The sequence below is a fragment of the Monodon monoceros genome, unplaced genomic scaffold (assembly GCF_005190385.1).
Source record: "Monodon monoceros isolate NGI ecotype Baffin Bay Population unplaced genomic scaffold, NGI_Narwhal_1 Super_Scaffold_13, whole genome shotgun sequence".
NCBI lineage: Eukaryota > Metazoa > Chordata > Mammalia > Artiodactyla > Monodontidae > Monodon > Monodon monoceros.
Window position 1 is genome coordinate 73,799,535 of NW_021703769.1, and position 21,473 is coordinate 73,821,007.

The following is a 21,473-nucleotide window of genomic DNA, read 5'->3' on the forward strand; positions in this document are numbered from 1 at the left end:
TAAAGAAATGGAAATAAAAACAAAAATAAACAAATGGGACCTAATGAAACTTCAAAGCTTTTGCACAGCAAAGGAAACCATAAACAAGACCAAAAGACAACCCTCAGAAATGGGAGAAAATATTTGCAAATGAAGCAACTGACAAAGGATTAATCTCCAAAATTTGTAAGCAGCTCATGCAGCTCAATAACAAAAAAACAAAAAAACAAACAACCCAATCCAAAAATGGGCAGAAGACCTAAATAGACATTTCTCCAAAGAAGATATACAGACTGACAACAAACACATGAAAGGATGCTCAACATCATTAATCATTAGAGAAATGCAAAACAAAACTACAATGAGGTATCATCTCACACCACTCAGAATGGCCATCATCAAAAAAATCTAGAAACAATAAATGCTGGAGAGGGTGTGGAGAAAGGGGAACACTCTTGCACTGCTGGTGGGAATGTGAATTGGTACAGCCACTATGGAGAACAGTATGGAGGTTCCTTAAAAAACTACAAATAGAACTACCATATGACCCAGCAATCCCACTACTGGGCATATACCCTGAGAAAACCATAATTCAAAAAGAGTCGTGTACCAAAATGTTCATTGCAGCTCTATTTACAATAGCCCAGAGATGGAAGCAACCTAAGTGCCCATCATCGGATGAATGGATAAAGATGTGGCACATATATACGATGGAATATTACTCAGCCATAAAAAGAAATGAAATTGAGCTATTTGTAATGAGGTGGATGGACCTAGAGTCTGTCATACAGAGTGAAGTAAGTCAGAAAGAGAAAGACAAATACCGTATGCTAACACATATATATGGAATTTAAGAAAAAAAATGTCATGAAGAACCTAGGGGTAAGACAAGAGTAAAGACACAGACCTACTAGAGAATGGACTTGAGGATATGGGGAGGGGGAAGGGTAAGCTGTGACAAAGTGAGAGAGAGGCATGGACATATATACACTACCAAACGTAAGGTAGATAGCTAGTGGGAAGCAGCTGCATAGCACAGGGAGATCAGCTCCGTGCTTTGTGACCACCTAGATGGGTGGGATAGGGAGGGTGGGAGGGAGGGAGATGCAAGAGGGAAGAGATATGGGAACATATGTATATGTATAACTGATTCACTTTGTTATAAAGCAGAAACTAACACACCATTGTAAAACAATTATACTCCAATAAAGATGTAAAAAAAAAAAAAAAAAGAAAGAAAACTCTGGGGTGGTGCCCAGGGATCTGTGTCTTCATCAACTCTGCAGGTGACTCTGATGCACACAAGTTTGAGAACCACCGAATCAGAGGACAGTAGACACAGGGATCCCAGTCAGGAAGTTACCGCAGAGGCTGTTTTGACAGAAAGAAAGGGACAGGTGTGGCCAATGTTTTGAGAGGTAAAACACACAGAACTTGACAAAGGAAGAAAAACTACGGATATTTCAACAAAGGTCACTACAGATAGTTAATGGATAATAAATGGGAAAAAGTTATTTAAGTGTCTAAGAATAACAAATGACCCATGGGTAGGATACACAAAAAACTCCTGCAAATCAACAAGAAGTTGGAAGCTCAGAAAAATGGTCAACTCGCTGTAATACTTTATACCCTCAAAAAGCAACAGTAGAAAGAAAGGTGAGTAACAGCAAGTATTGGCAAGGACACGTGGAGATGAGAACTCACACACTGCAGGTGCGTTCACAGCAATTCTGAAAAGCAATCTGCAGTAGTTACTGAAATTAATGTGTACATGTGTCATGACCCAGCGATAACTCCTGAGCTGTGTCTCTGAGAGTTTATTGCAAGGTTCTGTAAATAGACACATCTTGAGGATGACTTTGGTGCTAGTGTCTGTCGGGGGAGGGGGAGGGAGTTGAAGGAAACCTTAGATACCCTTTACTACGAGGATGTGTACTGTGGCATATCTGACAATGCTGAGAAGACCCAAACTGTGTGTGTCCACCTAGCAGCATGGGCAGATCTAAAGAATGTAGTGTGGAATGATAGGAAACAGACTAAGATTTACAGCACATCACACTTAGGTGAGCTAAACACACCCACAGAGGAACGATACCTATTTGACAAGGTTCATATCCAGCATATCAGGCTGGGTGTCTGGGGTGGAGGAGAGTAGGCTGAGATAAAGGGGGGAAATTAAGAGAGGCCGCACACAGGTCCGGGATGACGGCGTGCTCTGAACTGACAAGTAAGATTAATTCAACTACCTGGCCCTGCAGCTGATATATATATATATATATATATATATATATATATATATTTTTTTTTTTGTGGTACGCAGGCCTTTCCCGTTGTGGAGCGCAAGCTCCGGACACGCAGGCTCAGTGGCCATGGCTCACGGGCCCAGCCGCTCCGCGGCATGTGGGATCTTCCCAGACCGGGGCACGAACCCGTGTCCCCTGCATCGGCAGGCGGACTCTCAACCACTGCGCCACCAGGGAAGCCCTACATATTTTTATAAAATAATAAAAACAGATTTACGGGAGAGATGCATTTCAAGCGCGGGTCTGATAAGTCGGTTCCCAAGGTGGTGGGGTTCGTGTTGCTTCTTGAAGGATGGGGCTAGGACTTCAATTTACGCAGGTGACAGTATTCTGAGCAGGGATGTGGCTTGAAGGGAGATGAGGAAGAACTGGGTACGACTGGAAACACCACAGTCTGGCATGGTTGGAGCCAGGAGCACTGGGAGGTAGGACAGGAATTACAGGAGTTAAAGGGAGAGGAAGCACACCAGTCACGGGTGAGTCGGGATGGGCGGAAAGATGGGGCCACACTGGCTGCAGCATGCGGCGGGGAGAAGGAGGCCAGCGGGAAGCTCCAGGGGCTGCAAGTGACGACGACTCGGGCTGCAGCAGCGAGACCTGCCTGGTGGCCTCCACAAAATCCCGAGGTAGCAGTGCTGCGGCCCACATCAGAGCTTAATGATGACTTTCTCCACAAACAAGCTTTGTGGCAGTGGAAAAGGGTTCTCCTGTTCCAGGCCCACACTCCCATCCAAGGGGACCAAGCCTTCTTTCAGTCCCCACCCACCACCACTGCTCCTGTCAATGAAAGCCTCTCTGTCTCAGCCTGTTTGTCGCGCGCGTGCCCGCGCACGCACACACGCACACACGAGCGTGCACACACACACACACACACAGAGTTCTGTACTAATCAGAGAAGTAAGTAGTGTTTCACTCTAGTGCGTCATGGGATTTCTGCATCCACTTCCACTTTCTATTAGGTAAGCACGCCGGTCCCCCGACCTTATGCAGGGGTGGTGCACGCGTGCGTGCGTGCATGCATGCGCGTGTGTGTGAGAATTTATTTTCCAGAGGTTGGTTCAGCTTATTCTAAACGATTCGAGTGTTGGGGCCCTACCTTTTTCCCTTGAGAGAATTATGACCGCTAGGAAAAATTTCCTGTTTCATCCTAACCTGTCTTCCGACCCTCCGGGCCACCCTCAACCATTTACTTTTCTTAGGGGTACCAGGAAAAACGTTTTAAAGTGTATTTTCCAAAGAGATGAATGTCATGAGACATACATCCATGAACTATTTACATCACAGCCTCCCCAGGAAAGAGAACACAATGCTCCCCAAGCCACCAAAATGCATCCCGTGGGATTAAATCTGCTCTGAGAGTATAAACATCTTTTTTTTTCCTTTTTTTTTTTTCTGCCTGACCACCCCAATCCCTTTAAAAAGGCTCAGCCGTCATTACAAAAGAGGACATACTGTAATGTTTTCAAGTTTTGCTCTGAAACACAAGAAAACCAGCCAGAAGAGCGCAAGGGAAACTGCAACGTCTGCCAAACGTAACGGCACAAACACACCGAGCTTCGTCCGGCAGTCCCCTCAGAAATGCAATGGCAGGGTTTCTTCCCTTTCCAGTTCCAGTGGGGAAACAGAGGCAGGTACGAGTAAGGCCATCGTCAAGGCCGCTAAGACGGACCCAACAGCCAGCATGCAAAGCTCACCTGGGGATGACTGACTCCACATTCCTGCCTGAGCTGGTCTTAGAGGGAGAGGGAAAAGGGTTTAAATTCTCCTGGGGTCAGCTCGTTTGCTCCAAACTCAAAAGCAATTACGTAGTCCCTTCTTGATGCGGAGGACATTACATTTCATTTGGCTTTATCTGAAAACCAGAGTTTTTATTTTCTTTCCTCCAGTAAGAGGGCTATAAAAGCAGCAAGAATTTTGGCGTGGCTGGTGGCAGCCACAGCAGGGAGTGGTAGTTGGGGCAGATGCATGAAGAATTATACTTTGACATATATTATGCGCTTAATCTTTTGTGGCAACGTTTTTACATTTGTAAGAGTTATGGATTTTAAAAGTCAGGGCTAAGATGGCTTAATGAGCACTCACCCCCCTGGAAGGAGAAGTGGGGCTGATGTGTGTGTTAGTCAGCTGTTAGCTTTATTGCCTCTCTTCTGTACTAAAAGTGACAAGTTGAACACATTAGAGAGAGCTCAGATGTGTTATGCAGATGAAGCCCGCAGCAGTATCTGCTTATTTATGACGTCTACATAATACAATGGACTGAGATTTAAGCCATTGTGATGCAGTTTGTTTTCCAGGGTGCTAAAGTACAGCACATTTTACAGAGAATTGCATCTCTGTTCCATATTAATCAAATCCATCTTACATGCAGCTCTTACACTGTAAACTAAAGGGAAAAAAAGATTAAAGCGCTTGGCTTTTCCTCAGCTGTCAAGGACCGGCAATAAAATAATAATAAGGGCTTCTAAATAATGTGTATGTGACAGGCCTGTGCTCGCTCGCACAGTCCTTTATGGAGGTTAACTACAAAATAAGTTCCAGTGAGTGGTCGGGAACAGGCCTGTGTGTAATACTGCAATGCCAACGACGGCATAATTCTTGAAAAGTTCATTTGCAGAAAATTCTCGGACTTGATGAGGCAAAGTTTGGCCTCCTGAATCATTCTGCCATGGTGTGCAGCTCGGGTGGAGTTGTTCTGGAGTTTACAGTCCTGGCTCTTTTGAACTTGCTTCAGCTGTGACCCACGAAAAATGGCAAGCTCCATTCCCTGGTCCCCGAGCAGGGCTTGGCTGTCGGGGGAGTCACGGCGAATGTGGTTTTGTGCCGGGGCGCACGCGCGGGTTGCAGGGTTCTGTGGTGGGCGCAGGGTTGGCGGAGTTGTTTTATAATGTGAAGGTGATCAAGGCTCATGGTCTCTCTGAGCCCTGGGAGGAAGATGCAGAATCCTGGCACGGCGAGCCTGGCTCCTTGGAAGTTCTTCAGGTGGCTCCCCCAACCGCCCAAACCCTTCGTCTGGGAAAGCACCACCTGGCGACTCATGAGACTTTGGTGCGTTTAACTTTGGTGCCTTTAACTTTGGACTCCACAGACCCGAGAAGAGAGAACGCAGGTGACAAGTGTGGCGGCTGCTGTGCATTCCGCCCCTTACGAAGGGAAAACGCCTGCCTGCCAACCGGGGCCGACTCACTTCTCAGCTCAGGGTAATTTCTAGAGAAAGGAGGGAAGGGAAGTTGCACTTGGAAGCACTCACTTAGTCGGACAGGGAGTTAACGAAGAGCCCGAATCGGCTCCTTTGTTGTGATCAGCAGATACAACACAATGGTTTCAGAATCTGCCTTTCTACCCAAAAGCACAAAGTAAAAACTTACGTTACTATGCTTCTACCCACCGTCTATGCAGGCCAACCCCCAAAATCCCTACTTAGGGAAACTGCTTAGCCTCCCTGGGGTCTGCTTTTCTCCCTCTAACGTGGGGAGAACAACACCTACCTCTTCCCACCTCCGAAGGACTCACAGGGAGGGCTCTGGAATTACAGGTAACACTGTATTTCCTCCAGTTACCTGTACGCTTCGACTTTCCTAAAACGAACGCCTGTTATCTGAACTACTAAAGTTGCAGTGAATGCTGCTTTTAAAATATGTAAGTCGACGCACGCATCTGATAAGCATTTATTGAGTGCCCATGGTTTACCAAAGCTCCATGTCACTTGTTTACATCTTATATGTCTCTGAGTTTACAGCGACTATTCTAACCTCAGTATTTTTGAAAGCTCGGCAGGCGATGGTAGGACCAGAGCTGGGAACAAAGCTTAATTAATTGTTCAGAACGCAGCCTCCCAATGCAACTTCAAAGCCACTGTGGAATCAAGCTGAACTGGGTTCAGCCCTGCTTTGCCAAGTTATTTAAACTCTCAGCTTTCTCTGATGTAAAACCGGGATGATAAGAGAATAATAGATGGCACAGTGATTCACTTACTACTGTCTGGAAATTGGTCGGTGCTCAGGAACCCTGTAGGTGAACAAAGTACTTCTGCAGGATTCAATTTCATTTTGTCCCCACAAAAACCACGAAGAGGCTGTATGATTAGTCCCACTTTACAGACGAGGAAACTGGCCCAAAAGAGGTCAGTGCTTTCTCTAGTTGCCCCACGGGAGGTAAATGGAAGAGGCGGACTGGAACCCAGGTCTCCTGACGCCTCCAGCCTCCCCCTCACACAGCTGTCGGGATGCACCAGGCCACCAGCGGACGTGCGGCGTCTCCGCGACCCTTACAGGAAGTACCGCTTAGAGCCTCGGTTCTCAAGGCACAGCAGCACCGCCTGCAGGGCAGGTGAAAACCAGATCCCTGGGTCTCCTCCTCCAGAGTCTGAGGACCCGCAGGGGCATAACCGACCTAAGTCTGCTTGGCCAAGTCACTCCTTCCTCCTGAGAGCTGCCAGTGCCCTGGCGCCATCCCCACAGGGAGCAGCCAGCCTGACTCCGCTCCAGGGGCAGGCACACGAGTGGAGCCAGTTGGCCTTACCTCTCTGCTTCCTGGATGGCATTTCCAGCCTAATTGGCTCGGGAGCGCCTGCGTGCTCTGCCCTTTGACTCCTATCCGCCCAAAAGCCTCTCCTAGGGTCCCTCTGGGGCCTGCCATCCCCTGAGAGCACGGACAGGCCCTTCCGTCCTCAGTCATTTCAGGCAGGGAAATTAAAACCTGCCAACCCTGAAAGAACGTCAATCACCCTTTGCAGAGGATTCAGAAACATTCTCCAGAGAGAACCTAAAAGGGGAATAATGCTCCTCTCAGCTCTCTCCCCCGACCCCTACCACCTCTTCCCTTCCGCCTCCCCCAAGTGCAGGGGGATGTGTCTGCACAGAGGACTCACCTCGACCCCGTCCGGCATCCAAGCCCAGCTCAGGACGCTCCGGGGAGGAGAAAGACCCAGCTAAGAGCTTCTAAGACCAGCTTCACCTCCCTCCCTGTGTATGCCTTGCCAAATGTGCCCTGGGAGAGCTCAGGGAGAGCCCAGGCCTCCAGGTCCTGAGAAGAAATGCCCCTGAACGCTGCAGACACTGGCTGGGGTAGCGGATGGTCTCTCCCCGTGGCCCTCGGGAAGTGCAGGAGCTGACCCGTCTTCTCTGAAAGCAGCACAGTGTCTTCCGTGAAGCCCTCTGTCTCTGTAACGTTCAGAAGGCCTCACTAGCAGACAAGAAGTCAGTCATGGGTTGGCTGCACACAGCAGAGAGGCACATCGGACTGTCATGTCCCTGGAAAGGGCCGTGTCCTTGAGGTACAGACGTGACAGGGGCTCGCACAGCCTCCCCGTCCAGCAGTGCCCTGCGAGCACGCAGCAGAAGCCAACCTCTCACATGGCGGGAAAGCCGCCAAAGCACTAGCCACGTTTTCAGAAAGTGGAATTCATAAGGTGCCCGATACTCTCCCTGTTGGAATTGCATTCTCAGAGCCGGGTGAGACTGCAGAGGCCACACACTCCTGATTCCCTCTTTACAGATGTGGAGGGAGGGGTGTGAAGTTCAGGGACGCACCTGAGGGTACGGTGACTCGGCAGCAGAGCGGCAACCAGGCGTCAAGCCGGCTGACCTGGAGCCACAGTGCTGAGCTGCCCAGAGAGCTGGAAGGTCTAGGGAGCAAACAGCGTTTCTGTAACGTGCAGGTCACAACCTGCCTTCACACACGCCTATCTCACTATGCTCTTCACCACTTTGGGAGGAAGCTGCACTTACTCCCATTTCACAGGTGAGGAAGACAGAGGCTCAGGAAAGCCCAGTGGTTGGCTAAGGTCACCAAGCTGAATGAGATGGGGTGACGGACGACGTGGGCCCAAACCCACATGGTCACCCGCCTTGACACTGGGGCAGGAAGGACCATATGTGTGGACAGAATGACACACTGGATGACAAAAGTGATGAGGCCAGGCCATCAGTTAGCTCTGAAACGCTCACACTCCACAGATCACAGGGTTACCTTCAACCCTCAGCACACGGCAAGTGAGGAATGGGGGCGGATCTGTGGAAAGTGGGATTCATGGGACACTCCACACTGGACCAAATATTCACTTGGTGGCCAAGCAGGCAGTGACCTCAGGACCTTGGCGCCAGCTGTGCCCTCTGCCCGGGCTCTGCAGGGCCCACTCCCTTACCTCCTCAGGGTCCTGTCTCACAGGTCCTCTCCTCAGAGGGTCTACCCTGACCCCCCAGTAAAAACAGCACCCTCCCCGCTCCAGGGCCCCCGAGTTCCCCTCCCCATCTCCGAACATGCTATGTTTCACATGCCGACAGGTCTCACTGTCTCTCTCCCACCACAAGAAGGTAGCCTCCAGGAAGGTGGGGACCCTTTGCTTATTTTGGGCACTGCTGATATGTCTTGTGCCCAGAATAATCCTGACACACAGCAGACACTTCATAAATATTTTCCCTTGAAAAAAATTTCACACCTACAGAAAAATAGTAGGACTATAGTGAACATTTATCACTCTTCACCTAGATTCAGTACTTACTAACACTTTGCGACATTTGCTCTACCTCTCTGTACATGTGTCTGTGTGTGTATTTGTGTGTGTGTGTGTGTATATATATATACACACACACTAACTAAATACATACACACACATATATTTCTTTTTGGTAACCATTTAAGTTAAGGACAAAATGTATTTCTGGGAATAAGGAACTTACCACACCAGGAACTTCAACTGATTCATTATCTAATACACGGGCCACATTGAAATTTCCCCAGATGTCCCCAAAATATCCTTTAAAATAAGCTTTTAAAAATTGTAGACCGAGGGCCCAATCAAGGATCGAGCGTGGCATTTGTTCCCACGTCTCTCGAGTCTCCCTTAACCTCGAGCAGCTCAGTCGGTATCTGCTCAATGAATGAGTGCGTGGCTGAGCCACGCTGACAGTCGTCCAGAGACCTGCAAACAGCCAGTGGGGGAGCTGGTGGACCCTCACCCTGAGTTTGCTCTACAACTCTCTCTTCTGCATCAGGTCCCCCCAACACCTTCACACGGGACGCGTTTCACTGTCTGCCCCCCAACCCAGGTTCCTGGACTGTCGTTTTCTTGCCATCCACCGTGGGGGAGGGATGTCGTTCCTGAAGCCCTCTCGCCACGTGAGTTTCCATTATCCTCCAGCACTGATTTCTCTCTCTCAAGGCGCAGGGCTTTCTCTACTGCTCTTGGCTCACATTTTATTTTTTATTATTATTATTTTTTAAAATAAATAAATAAATTTATTTATTTATGGGTGCGTTGGGTCTTCGTTGCTGCATGTGGGCTTTCTCTAGTTGCGGCGAGCAGGGGCTACTCTTCGTTGTGGTGCACGGGCTTCTCATTGCGGTGGCTTCTCTTGTTGTGGAGCACGGGCTCTAGGCACGCAGGCTTCAGTAGTTGTGGCATGTGGGCTCAGTAGTTGTGGCTCGCGGGCTCTAGAGCACAGGCTCAGTAGTTGTGGCGCACGGGCTTAGGTGCTCTGCGGCATGTGGGATCTTCCCGGACCAGGGCTCGAACCCGTGTCCCCGGCATTGGCAGGCGGATTCTTAACCACTGTTGGCTCACATTTTAAAATATAAACACAGAGGGCTGAATGTGTGGACTGGCTCGTGGAAACTGTCTGCAGGGGCAGGGGGACACTGCTGCTTGAAGGAGGTGTGTTTTGGGTCACCAACAGGGCCATGCGTCCTTGGTAGCCCACAGAAGCCTGCTTGCTCCATAAAAGCCAATTGTGGCTATTATGATGCTATTACTAGTGTGAGCTGTGGGATGCTCAAAACACAGGAAAACTGTGCTCCGGGAGAGGGCAGGAGGAAGAACCCAAGAGAGACATAAAAAGGCAATAGGATTTAGAGAGCACTCTTAGGAGAGAAGAGGGGTGATGGATGGAGTGGGGGGGGACGAAGGGAAGGGGAGACATGCCAGGAGGGAGGAGAACACGCTAGACATGGGGACAGGGCAGGAGAGAATCAGAACCTCAGATTAATGGGAGCCAATGGACCTGACTTCAATCAATGGGAGGCAGACGTGCTGGACAACAGTCCCAGTGCAAGACTGGGGGCATGGGCAGGAAGGGTCCGAGGAGGTCAGAGGGCAGACTCAGGACACACGGACACCCACCTCCACTGGGTCCCAGGGTGAATGGGCACAGGCGAAGGGGCTTAATTAGAAACCAGCAGGGCTTCCCTCGTCTCTCTTTTGTGAAACCTTGGCCCATCCTTATGGACCCAGAGGAAACCAAATCCCACGGCTGCCCCTCACTGGGGTCTCCTTCCGGCCCCTGTTCCTCTGCTGGTGCCCGCCACCAGGCTGACAGTAGATCTCTTGATGGTGCCCAAGTATGACTAGACAGTTTGAATCAAATTTACCTAGACTCCTCCCACCCCTGCCCCCCTTTCCAGTATCACTGGGGCCTGGAATTGGTGACAAGCCCACTGTGGATACCGACCATCTAATTTCCTAGTCTCCTAGGGGCTCTAAAGCCAGCCCCCTCTGACCTGCCAGCGGGAGAGCTGACCTCTCATTTGTCCTGCTTATCACTGGTAATAACCATTAGGGACAATGGCAGGCGCTCACACCTGCTGCCCACAAGGACGGCAGATCGGGTCTCCACAGGAGGCCAGGGATGCAAATCGCCTTGTCCTTTTCATCTCAGCCTCACTCCCAGGCACTCTCCCGCACAGACGCCACCAGAGCAGGGGATGGGGGAGAGCTGAGCCAAAGAGACAGAGCGCGCCCTGCCCCCAAGCAAGTCAGCCAACCCAGGTCCAGGGGTTGACCAGATGTTGTCAGGTGGCAGTGCCGAATAACAGACATCGTGCTGCTGACCTCCTTGCCTGCTGACCTCCTTGCCGTGGCCCCGCCGTACGTGTAGAGGCCGAGGCTTGGGACACGGGAAGAAGCAGGGGCTGGATTTTCTGAACGAGCATTTGTTCGTGGGGAGTGATGTTCTGCGGCTCAAGCATTTTCACGGCCGCCCTCGTTGCCGCTGGGACGGTGCCCAGCGTACATCGGGGACAGAACCCATGGCACTGGGGACACGGTGGGTGCCGTGTTCTGCAGCCCACATCCCAGGTTCGCGCCATCCCCCGTGGCCACCCCTCTCCCAGGATTGAGGGACCGCTGAGGGCCTCGAGTGCCCTCATCTGAGGGGCCCGTCGGCCTCCGCCCGCAGAGGCTGGGCCTCCCCGGGGGCCGCAGGAGGCGGAGGGCGCTCCCGAGGCCAGGCCGCCAGCAGCCAGCCGGCCCAGCCCTGCTGTAAAGTATTAACTCATACTGAACACAGTTTGTCTCCGAGGACCCTCCTGGCCCCTTCGTCATCCTGTGGTGACATTTTAATCGTGCTTTTGTGGGAACTGGCTGGCAGTCTGTCATCAGGAGCAGCGCGGCGAGGGGCCAGAGCCGGCTGCTGGCCGAGGGAAGCGGCCCCCATTCTGACAGCCTGAGCAATAATCTGAACTTACTGCGCCGAGCCTGTGGGACACCAGCCGGGCCGCTTTATCTTCTTCATTAAAGTGCGCTCAAAAAAAAAATCCATTTTCCTTTAAAGTCTCAGGAACAGATGGAGTAAAATTAATTGCGCCATTAAGTCCCGATAGACAATAGCAGAGTGGTTTTCTTTCAACTGTGCATGTGTGTTACAAAGTGCTCTTCGTAAAAGGCAATTACAGCAACATTTGCCATAAAATAAAGGTTGCTTTAATGGGCAATAAACACAGGCTTCAAATTTTGTATGAAATGGGTCTCCAAAGGGCGCTGTTAGAGGCGGCTCAAAGGCACGGCTGACTTTAGGATTTCTGCTCGGGCTCCAGCTCAGCCCATTCCGAGAACAATGCTTCCCCACCCTTGGATGTATTCTGATAGAATGATGTATATGACGTGCGCTCGCTGCATGGGCCTCTCCAGCCAGATTTTTCTGGTCAGCAAACGGCAGGCAGGAGAGAGCTGGAGAGAGAGAGGAGAGAGGGAGAGAGAGAGAAAAAGAGAGAGAGAGAGAGAGAGAGAGAGAGAAAGGTGTTCACCAGGGTGTCCTCAGGGCGGCACCCACTGGCTGAGGAAGGAGCCAGTTAAAGCTACAGGCCCAGTTCACGGGGCTGGAGATCGTAATTTATTCATCTTCTGTCTCATAGGTCTGGTGAGGGTTTCTCATTGATTCCTGGAAGTAGGACTCAGGTGAGAAATCTGTATTTATGCATATGCAGGGTCCTTTAGGACCAAGAGTTGGCAAAGGTGGGAAGAGGCTGTGCTTTACAACCGACATGAAGATGACGCTGCAGGGCCGTCAGCAGGCGGATGACCTGGCGCCCAACTCGGCCCTCCGAGGACAGTGGCAAAGAGAACTGTCTAAGGGAACCCGGAACGTGCGACGCAATACAGATCTCCAACAGCACAAGTGGAGGAAGCCGGCTTTTCTGAGCCCCCTGCCCCTTGCCTTTGAAAGAGCCCCGTATCCATCTTCCCCTTTCACGGATCCAGGATACTCAAACATGGTCGGATGGGGGCAGGAAGGCCAAGATGACCAGAACTTCATTTCAGTCCACTCTATCTCTACATTTCAGTAATTACAAAGTTAGCATGACATATAAATGATCCATTAATTGAAAGATGGACTACACCAACTCCAATATTTAAGGGATAAATCCATATTTCATTAAACAAATCCAATAAGCAAATATATCAAGGAGAACATGAGAGCATTTTTATTTAAGTATGAGATCAAGAGCTAAAAGGACCATTTCCTGTCCAAAAGATAGACTTAGAGCTTAAGAAACAAACAAACAAATAAGCAAAAGAACCCTTAGCAGATCTGGAATTCGGTGGGGCTGATGAGAAGCTGATGGTGATGCTAATTAGCTTCAAGGGAATCTGGGGTCAGCTCCTAGGTCAGGGGCACACGGGAGCCCTCGGGGCCCCACCGGCCACCAGCCGCCATGATGTGAGAGGGGCCGGGTTTTGCTCAGACTGCTGAGGGGTTGGCGAGAGGCCACATGGGCGCTTTGGTTGCTCCAAGGAGAGCAGGGCAGGCTTTTAAGCTGTGTTTTAAAAGAGGGGTTGTTTTGCACTGAGCCATCCACCCTGCAGCCCGACCCCTTCTTCTTCTCTGTCTGATGTCCGCAGAGGGTGATGTCTATGGAAGCCCAGCACACCTGACTCCCTCAGGACAGATGTGAACTGCCACCGGGACCTCGGCTCTCAGAGAACCGCATCCTCTTTGGCCCTCCTGCCGGCTCTTCCCTGTATCCCAGTGGAATCAACCCCTGCCCGCCCCCCACACCTGCGCTCCCTCCTGTGCCCCCAGGTCTGGCTCAGAAGTCTTTGTGCCCAGCTGCCTCCTCCATCCATCCCTGCTAGCCATCCTGGAGGCCCACTGTTTTGCGTCCACCCTCTCTGGCACGTCTTAGTTCAGACCCCATCAGCTCAGTGGACATCGCAGCTTCCTAACCAGCCTCCCGCTCCAGCTTCACCCCTGCTAACTGCTTCTCAAGGTGACGGACCAAGTGGGCTAAAATGAGAGTTTTCATATACTTGTTTTTGCCTGGGAACGTTCTGGTTAATGAATTATTTTGGGGGGCATGGATAGCTATGAACAGTACATTCTTTCACTCTTGAAGTGTCCCAGTTTGAAGGATATATTATAATCCTAGTTAAAAGCCACAGCAGCCCCCTCCTTCAGTAACGCCTGTAAGTTTCAGGAAAACTCTAAGGTCCTTAAGCATCGGGTCCAGGTTTTGCAGGGCTCCAAGCTTACATAATTTGGAGTGCCCTATTTAATACAAAATATAAAATTATTATAAAAATTTACCTTAAATATATTTTTGTAAATTTTAAAAAAGGAACAAAAATCAACAAAGCCAAGATGTGGCCATATGACGACACTGCTAGAGGCTGGGCAGGAGCTCAGGAGGGGCCTGGGCAGTGAGAGGTCTTACCGCTTAAGCTTCCATAGCCCCTTGGTAAATCCGCCCCAACCCGGAATATAAGCAGGGTGTCTGTGATCTGGCCTCGGCCTAACTCTCGAGGCTCCCTCTCCACACTGCGCCACCCAACCCCCAATGCGTGGCTTCCCTACACCCCGCCCTGCGCTCCAGCATAATAACCACGTACCGTTAGATCAGCGTGCTACCTTCTCTCACCTCTCCACCCTGTGTCTGCGCTCTTCCCTCAGCCAGGCAGAGGGCGGGGGAGAGAGTGCCCGGGCAAACATCTATGCGACTTTAGAGCTCAGCTCTAACATCACCTCCTTCAGGAAACCCCTTCCGATGACTTCAGGCGGGAGTCAGTACCCTTCCTCAGAAGCTCGTAGAACATCCTGACCACGTTTCTCCCAGCCTTGACTGCACAGCTCAGAAATTAGCTGTCTTTTCCTCCCCTGAGTACACAGCAGATGCTAAATACATGTCTAATGAATGGATAAGCAAGTCTGAGATCAAAGCATCCTTTTTTCCAGTGCCATATGGGATCCCTGCTAAGGCTAGACACTTAGGCTGGACACTGCGCTTGGAATGGGATGGGGAAGGGATAGGAACGGGAGCTAATCCTACACCATAAAATGCCAACTCTGCTCTCTCTGGACCAGGGCAGTTACCAAACTGAGCATATTATGATTGACTGTTGGCAGGAATGGGATAATGAATGAGCTGGTACCCATCCACACCCAAAGACTAGGTCAGTAGTTCTCAACTAGGTTTGTACCTTAAAAATATCAGAAGTATTTTTAAAATTGTATTTCATTGCCTGGTACCTAGCCCCAGAGATTACTTTTTCACGTGGTGGAACCCAGTCATCAATATTTTTAAGAAGCTCTCCAGATGATTTTAGAGTTGAAAAAAAATGACCTACCCCCCCCGCATCTCACATGTTCAGTCAACAAGTGCTTTGTGAGGGTTTGATAGAAAGCTCTCACTGGGAATACACAAAAGTAAGACCCAGTCCTTATCCTCAAGGAGCTTGCAATGTTTTAGATCAATTCACAATAAAACTTGATAGTAAAAGAACATTCAAAAGTCTGTAGCTAATCAAGTGTCATATGAGTGCCAGTGATGAGAGCTTTGTGTAACGATGTCCCTCCATGGCAGACCTGTGATGATCAAGTATTCTGTGACTCCCAAGACGTTGGATTTGTGGAGGAAAGAGCAACTCTAACAGCTATAAGTCAGGAAATAACTCTAAAGTCAAATCGGATACTCATTCATTCATTCCTTTTATTTACTGAAATAAATGTTTTGAACACTTATTACATGTGACACACGACGGTGAGTTCCAGATATACGGGGGTGCAGGAGATGGAGATGACCCCCAGCCTGATGGAACATAGTATATATAAAAGAGGCTCTTATTCATTAAGCATTGATGTCCTCAACTGCCACTGTGGTTAGTGCTGTAAAGGGAAAGACCAGGGTCCTAGGATGTGAAAGGTACTTATAGGTCAAGGACCACAGAGATCTATGTCCCAAGAACATGGGAGGTCATGTGCTCAATTTCAATGGTAAACCATGTTGTCGGCTTCCTTGTGGAGGGTCAGGAACAGCCTTGCAAGGAAGCTGGTGAGCAGAGGAGAGCTCAGGCTTATCTTCCCTGCTGGACAAAATTCTCTCTCGCTGGCAGAGAAATAACCTGCAGGGACTTACACAGTGCCATGAGCAGATGGGGTTTAATGAATGTGGTGATGATAATGATGATAATTATTCAAATTCTTTCCCATCTCTACACCCCAGGGAGGCCAGTGCTGCCTTTTGTCATCTGACTAAATTTGAGAGGTGACCCTCCTTCCTCAGTTTATTCTGTGATGTCTTCCCACGCCCGGCGCCGTGTGTCTCTGCTTTACGTCATGCACATCAGCATATGCTCAGCAGTGTGCTCCATACTCAGGAGAGGAAGAGAGAAAAATGAGATTGTCAGGAGGTCCCTGGGCCCTCCTGAGATCGAGGCCAGGGCTAGGGGGTGAGGCTTGCACAGGGAATACCTTAAAACTGGAAATATCAAGTGTGAGGACCAGATAATGAAGAGTTTGCATTCATTTGTTTATATTCCACCTCTTCCAGAAAAGAATTTAAGGAGAGTTAAAATAAACAGATGCACACAATAAAGGTATTAAAATTGAAATAGAAAGTCAAAATTTGATTAAGGAGCAGAAAGCAAAACACTGAACCATGGGGCCGAGCACTGAATTTAACGCTGGCCTTTCCAGAAGACGGGGCAGAAGGGAAAGATGGGGTCAGGTAATCTGCACTGCACTCCCCCATCGGAGAGAGCCCCGCGGTTCTCCCAGAGAGACAATAACATCCTATCACACAACACCTTGCACGAGTGGTTCCGTCTTCAACAGCAGAGGCACGATATCATCATATTGGCTTTTTAAATGATCAATAAACCCAAGGTATAAACATTAAAGTAGGACCTATCAAAGGTAATTCAACTTAGGGAGATAAGCTACTGCCCTTCAAGTCTGTGCTTTCCTGGTGATCTAACTTGATAAAAGGAGAGAGTGCGGATTACCCAGGGTAGGGAGCGTGTCCCCTGCTGATCATCAGTGAACGGCACTTTTCTCTCCTGATTGCAGGGAAGAGCTGGAGGACAGCAGTAGCAGAAAACATGGTGAGGTGCTGGGCGTCCCGGACGGTGCTCAAACGCTGACCCTCACGGTTTGGGTGCCCAGGATGGCTGACATTCTGATCAGAGGCAATGCTGACAGGCCCGACCAGCCCTCCTGCTGGGTTGAAGGCTGTCCTTCAACCAGGGTTGAAGGACGTGGGTCACTGGAGGGCCTTCAGGAAAGCCTAGATGTGCCTCAATGAGTGGCTCTGGGTCCACTGACCCCTGAACAGGTGACGTGTGGAAACTTTAGGACACTGATGGCCAGTAGAGTTCTCTGTGATAATGAAAATGGTCCCTGTGTTGTCGGATACAGCAGCCACTAGCCACACGTGGCTATTAGGCTCCTGAAATGTACATCACTCAGCAACTGATGTTCAGATTTTATTTAATGTTAATTAATTTTAATTAATTTAAAGAGCCACACATGACTAGTGGCCACATACTGGACAGAGCAACCCTGAAGATCCATGTCTCAGAACTGAGCAGAGACCTCCCTGGCTTGCAAAGTTTCCTAACAGGCATTACTCACAACGTACCCTGGCCGTAGATGAACCCCAGTGATGCTCTTGAGGGCCTTATAGGATAAATCAGAATCCAAAGACTCCTCCCAGGCACTTGAATAAACTGGTCTGCTAAATGAAACCATTTAGTATTGACAAAACACATCCTGGAGAAGGTTTGCCAAACACAACAGTTGAGGTTTTGACAAACCTGGGGTTGGGCCATCCTGGTGTTGGGTAACTATGGGGCCCAAATGCTTCCCTAAGCCACTCCTAATTCCCATATAGTCCATGGTCATAAAGCCCCGTCAAGCATACAAGCTCTCTTCCTGATTGTTGTGGCAGGAGGGCATGCAGAGAGTTCATCCGAATGTGGTAATTAACTCCCACCTTAATGGTCTAGAATAAAACACATCTCTGTTTTCAACACTCGCGATTAAGATCTGACATGTCTGGATATCGTTTTGGCCTAACCCTAACTCTTGCAGTGGTAATAACATTCAGCCTTCATAAGAGTATCAGTGGCCAATGATTCTGGTGAAGTTTGGCCGTTAGCTGACTTCAAGTCCACAAAGAAAAAGGCCAATGAAAGATGCATGAAAGCTGCCAACAGTTCTGGATCCATTTTTCCATATGTTGAAAGAGTACAACCGTTACATAAAATGTTTAGAAACACGAGTTAAGTTTTGTCATAATGCATTAAAGCTGATTTCAGGGGAAAAAAATTACAAACCTTTTTCTAGTCTCATGTATAATAACAAATACAACTTTGGATCACTGAAGAACATTCTTGGCAAGAGTGAACGAAAGGATTATGGAAGAGAAGCCTGGTGATTGAACTGGAGGGAGTTTCAATTCCAAGGAAGGCTGGAAGTTAGCAGGAGGGCAGCAGGACTGTGGGCCTGAGCTGTAGCCATGGGGATGACGGGGCCTATGGAAGGGGGCTTAACACCATGTTCTGCTCGGCAAGAATGTGCTACTTGACGAACACCCAGGGCATCAACCCAAACAAACCCAGGTCCCATGGCAGGACGGGGTGAGAATTCAGGAACAGAGGATTACAGCCACCACTTGGGGCACTGGGGGATGCAGGTCAAAGATGAACTTAAAAAGAGCTCCGACAGTCCACCTAAAAACTTGTATTCAAATGAACTTCACAAGGCTACAGGGGACTGTTAGAGGTGATAGAAATTTTCTGTCTTGATTGTGATTTCATGAGTATGTACACCTGTCAGAACTCATTTAATATACTTTAAAATGAGAGAAAAAAAAAAGAACTTGGAGAAAAGGGATTTCGTGAGAGACCACAGAAAAATGAAGTTGCCTGGACATCTCTGCTCCAAGGTGGGCCTGAGGAACTTGGTCTAAACATGTCTTTAAAAAGCCTACGCTCAGGGGCTTCCCCGGTGGAGCAGTGGCTAAGAATCTGCCTGCCAATGCAGGGGATATGGGTTTGATCCCTGGTCCAGGAGGATCCCACGTGCCGTGGAGCAACTAAGCCCGTGCGCCACAACTACTGAGCCTGCGCTCTAGAGCCCGCGAGTCACAAATACTGAGCCCGCATGCCACAACTACTGAAGCCCGCGCACCTAGAGCTGTGCACCGCAACAAAGAGTAGCCCCCGCTCGCCGCAAGTAGAGGAAGCCTGTCCACAGAAATGAAGACCCAATGCAGCCAAAAATAAATTAATTAATTAAAAAAAATATATATTTTTTTAAAAAAAGGCTACGCTCAAGTCAGCCTCAGCATCATGCGACACTTAGCAAATGTCTGAATCTGTCTGCCATGTCTGCCATGTTTGTGCTAGGCCTTCTACCTTAATCTTTGCTTTTGTTCTGATCCAATTCTGACATAAGCACCTGTCTAAACAGAATTGGGGCTAAACATTTTTGTCGGTCTGGGTTTCTCAGCCTAATATCCCTACGTGAGGAGCAGTCCCTTACCCACCACTCCTGAAAACCTACTCGGGCATGAGATGGGAAGCTTCAAAAAACTAATGTGTCTGTAATTTTGAGGAAGGAAAGGGCTGTACTTTGGGTTACACTTTGGGTTAATCCAGCGAAGCCTGCAAATGAGGAGAAAATTGATGGGTATAATTTGGAAAGAACTGGGCTCAGCATTCAGAAGAGGAGTTAGAAACTGTGCGGGTGGCAAGACACCTCCTCCGTGATGTGGTCATTTTGCACGACCAGTCGCCTGAGACGGGGGAGAGAGGAGAACTCCCAGACGTCAGGCACCCAGGCACTGCAGACGCTGCCCTGTGGACAGGACGTCCTAAGCCTTCACCATTCCCCTCCCTGCCCCTTTGCCCAGTGCTGGAAGGGATGAATTGCAAAGAATAAAAACACAACAGAGAGGCCACGAAGCAGTGCTAGCAAGCAATGCGTGGGAGAACGGAGCCCAATGGAGTTCTTCTCCCTAAAGAAAAATTGAAGACAGATGCGCTATCAACTGGCTCCCAGAAGCCCTGCCTAGGGCCGAAATGGAATGAATGAAAACGGTGGAAAAGCCTAATGAAATCACAGCACATTGACCTGGGGGCGCGGAGGGTCAAGGTTCAGGACAATCAGAGGGAAGCAGCCGGGGGCCCGCCCTGCAGGAGCCCAGGGCCTTGACCACAGAAGGTGCGCTCTCAGGCAATGGGCTCCCTGAGCAGGGAAGTCGGGGGTGAGGATGTGCTGTGTGAAAGGATGTCTCACCTTACAGAAGGGCTGTGAGCCCAGGTTCCTGGACCAGTAAGTGATGGGGTATTGTCAGGCTTTCAGCTTCATCTGCACTGATCTAAACAGTGTACATCTAGGGAATACAGGATTCCACCCCCCGGCAGTTCCATCTCCGTGCAGGTCCCCAGGAGTGTGTCTCTTCCACAAATTGAGGTGCGTCAGTGCCATGTGCTCAGAGAAGGGGAAAAGAGGAGACAAAGAGGGGCTCCGAGGCAGCCAGGCTCCTGCCCTCGGCCCCGGGCCCTCCCGTCTAAGGGAGCAGTGGATGGGGACCCCGCGGGGAGGTGGGCAGGGTGCCAGGTACCTCTCAGGGACAGTGCTGTGCAGAGGGCCTCTGCCACTGTCTTCAGTGCCACTGCTTCCTTCCAGCTCTGCAGCTGGGATGCAACTACCCCACAGGGCTAATGGACCCTGGGGGTGAGCCCACGTCTGAGGAAGCACAGGAGGCTCCTCCCTGAGCAACCGAGTCAGAGAAAGAGGGGAGGGGAGAAAGCGATAAAATAGGTGAGTTCTGAAACACAGACACAGGCGAACTCCCTCTTCTGCTTGCCAGAGGTCAGAGCCTCCAAACAGGCTGCCCCCTCGCCAACTGCCCTGCTGCCTCTGCTCAGATGCTCATTATTCCTAAGGGTCGAACGGCAGCCAGGACAATGACCTCTTAAAAACAAAATGCCAGGGTTACACATTATTATTTTTTTTCCCCTCCTGGCTTTTCCTTTTTTTTTTTTTTTTTTTTTTTTTTTACCTTGACCAGCACTTCTAATTATTTTAGAGGGAAGAAGGAAGCTAGGAAATCAAAAGATCTGGTTCAAAACACAGCTCTCTCTTCCTCCTGGGGTGAGCTTGTCTCCTGTGAGATAATAAGCGTGAAGTGGATGCCAGGCTGCACGCACTCCCCAGACAATGGCCGGGGACAAAAAGGCAGCCGACAGCACACGGGAGGCTGGCAACGTGCCGCTGGCGAAGGGTTAAAGCCCGCAGCATCCTCAGGCGCCCTGTCTGCCTTTCCAGAAAAATCACAAAGCTCAGTGGGGCAGGGCGGAAACTCCCACAGGGTCCCTATTAAAACAGATCAAGTCACACATGTCGATATCCCCATTTCATAGATGCTATAATTTGTTTGACAGGAGTGAATCCCGCTGATCCAAGTCAGAGCAAGGGAAAAAAAAAAAAAAAAGTCCGCTAGAAAGGAAGACCCGTAGAGAGCCTGGTGTTTTCTGTATCTGGCCTTTAGAAGAAAGCCTCGGGTCCAGCTGATCGGCAGTGCTTTGAAAACAAGGTGTGTCCCAAGTAGAAGACTGTCCTTAGGTACATACACACGGTGTGTACGTACACACACACACACACACACACACACACACACACACACACACACACA

At 49.6% G+C, this 21,473-nt stretch overlaps 1 protein-coding gene across 1 annotated transcript in view; it reads right to left on the reverse strand.

Annotated features, from left to right (window-relative positions):
* AUTS2 (activator of transcription and developmental regulator AUTS2) overlaps positions 1 to 21,473 on the reverse strand; it is a 1,114,904-nt gene that overhangs the window by 136,361 nt on the left and 957,070 nt on the right. The window lies entirely within an intron of this gene.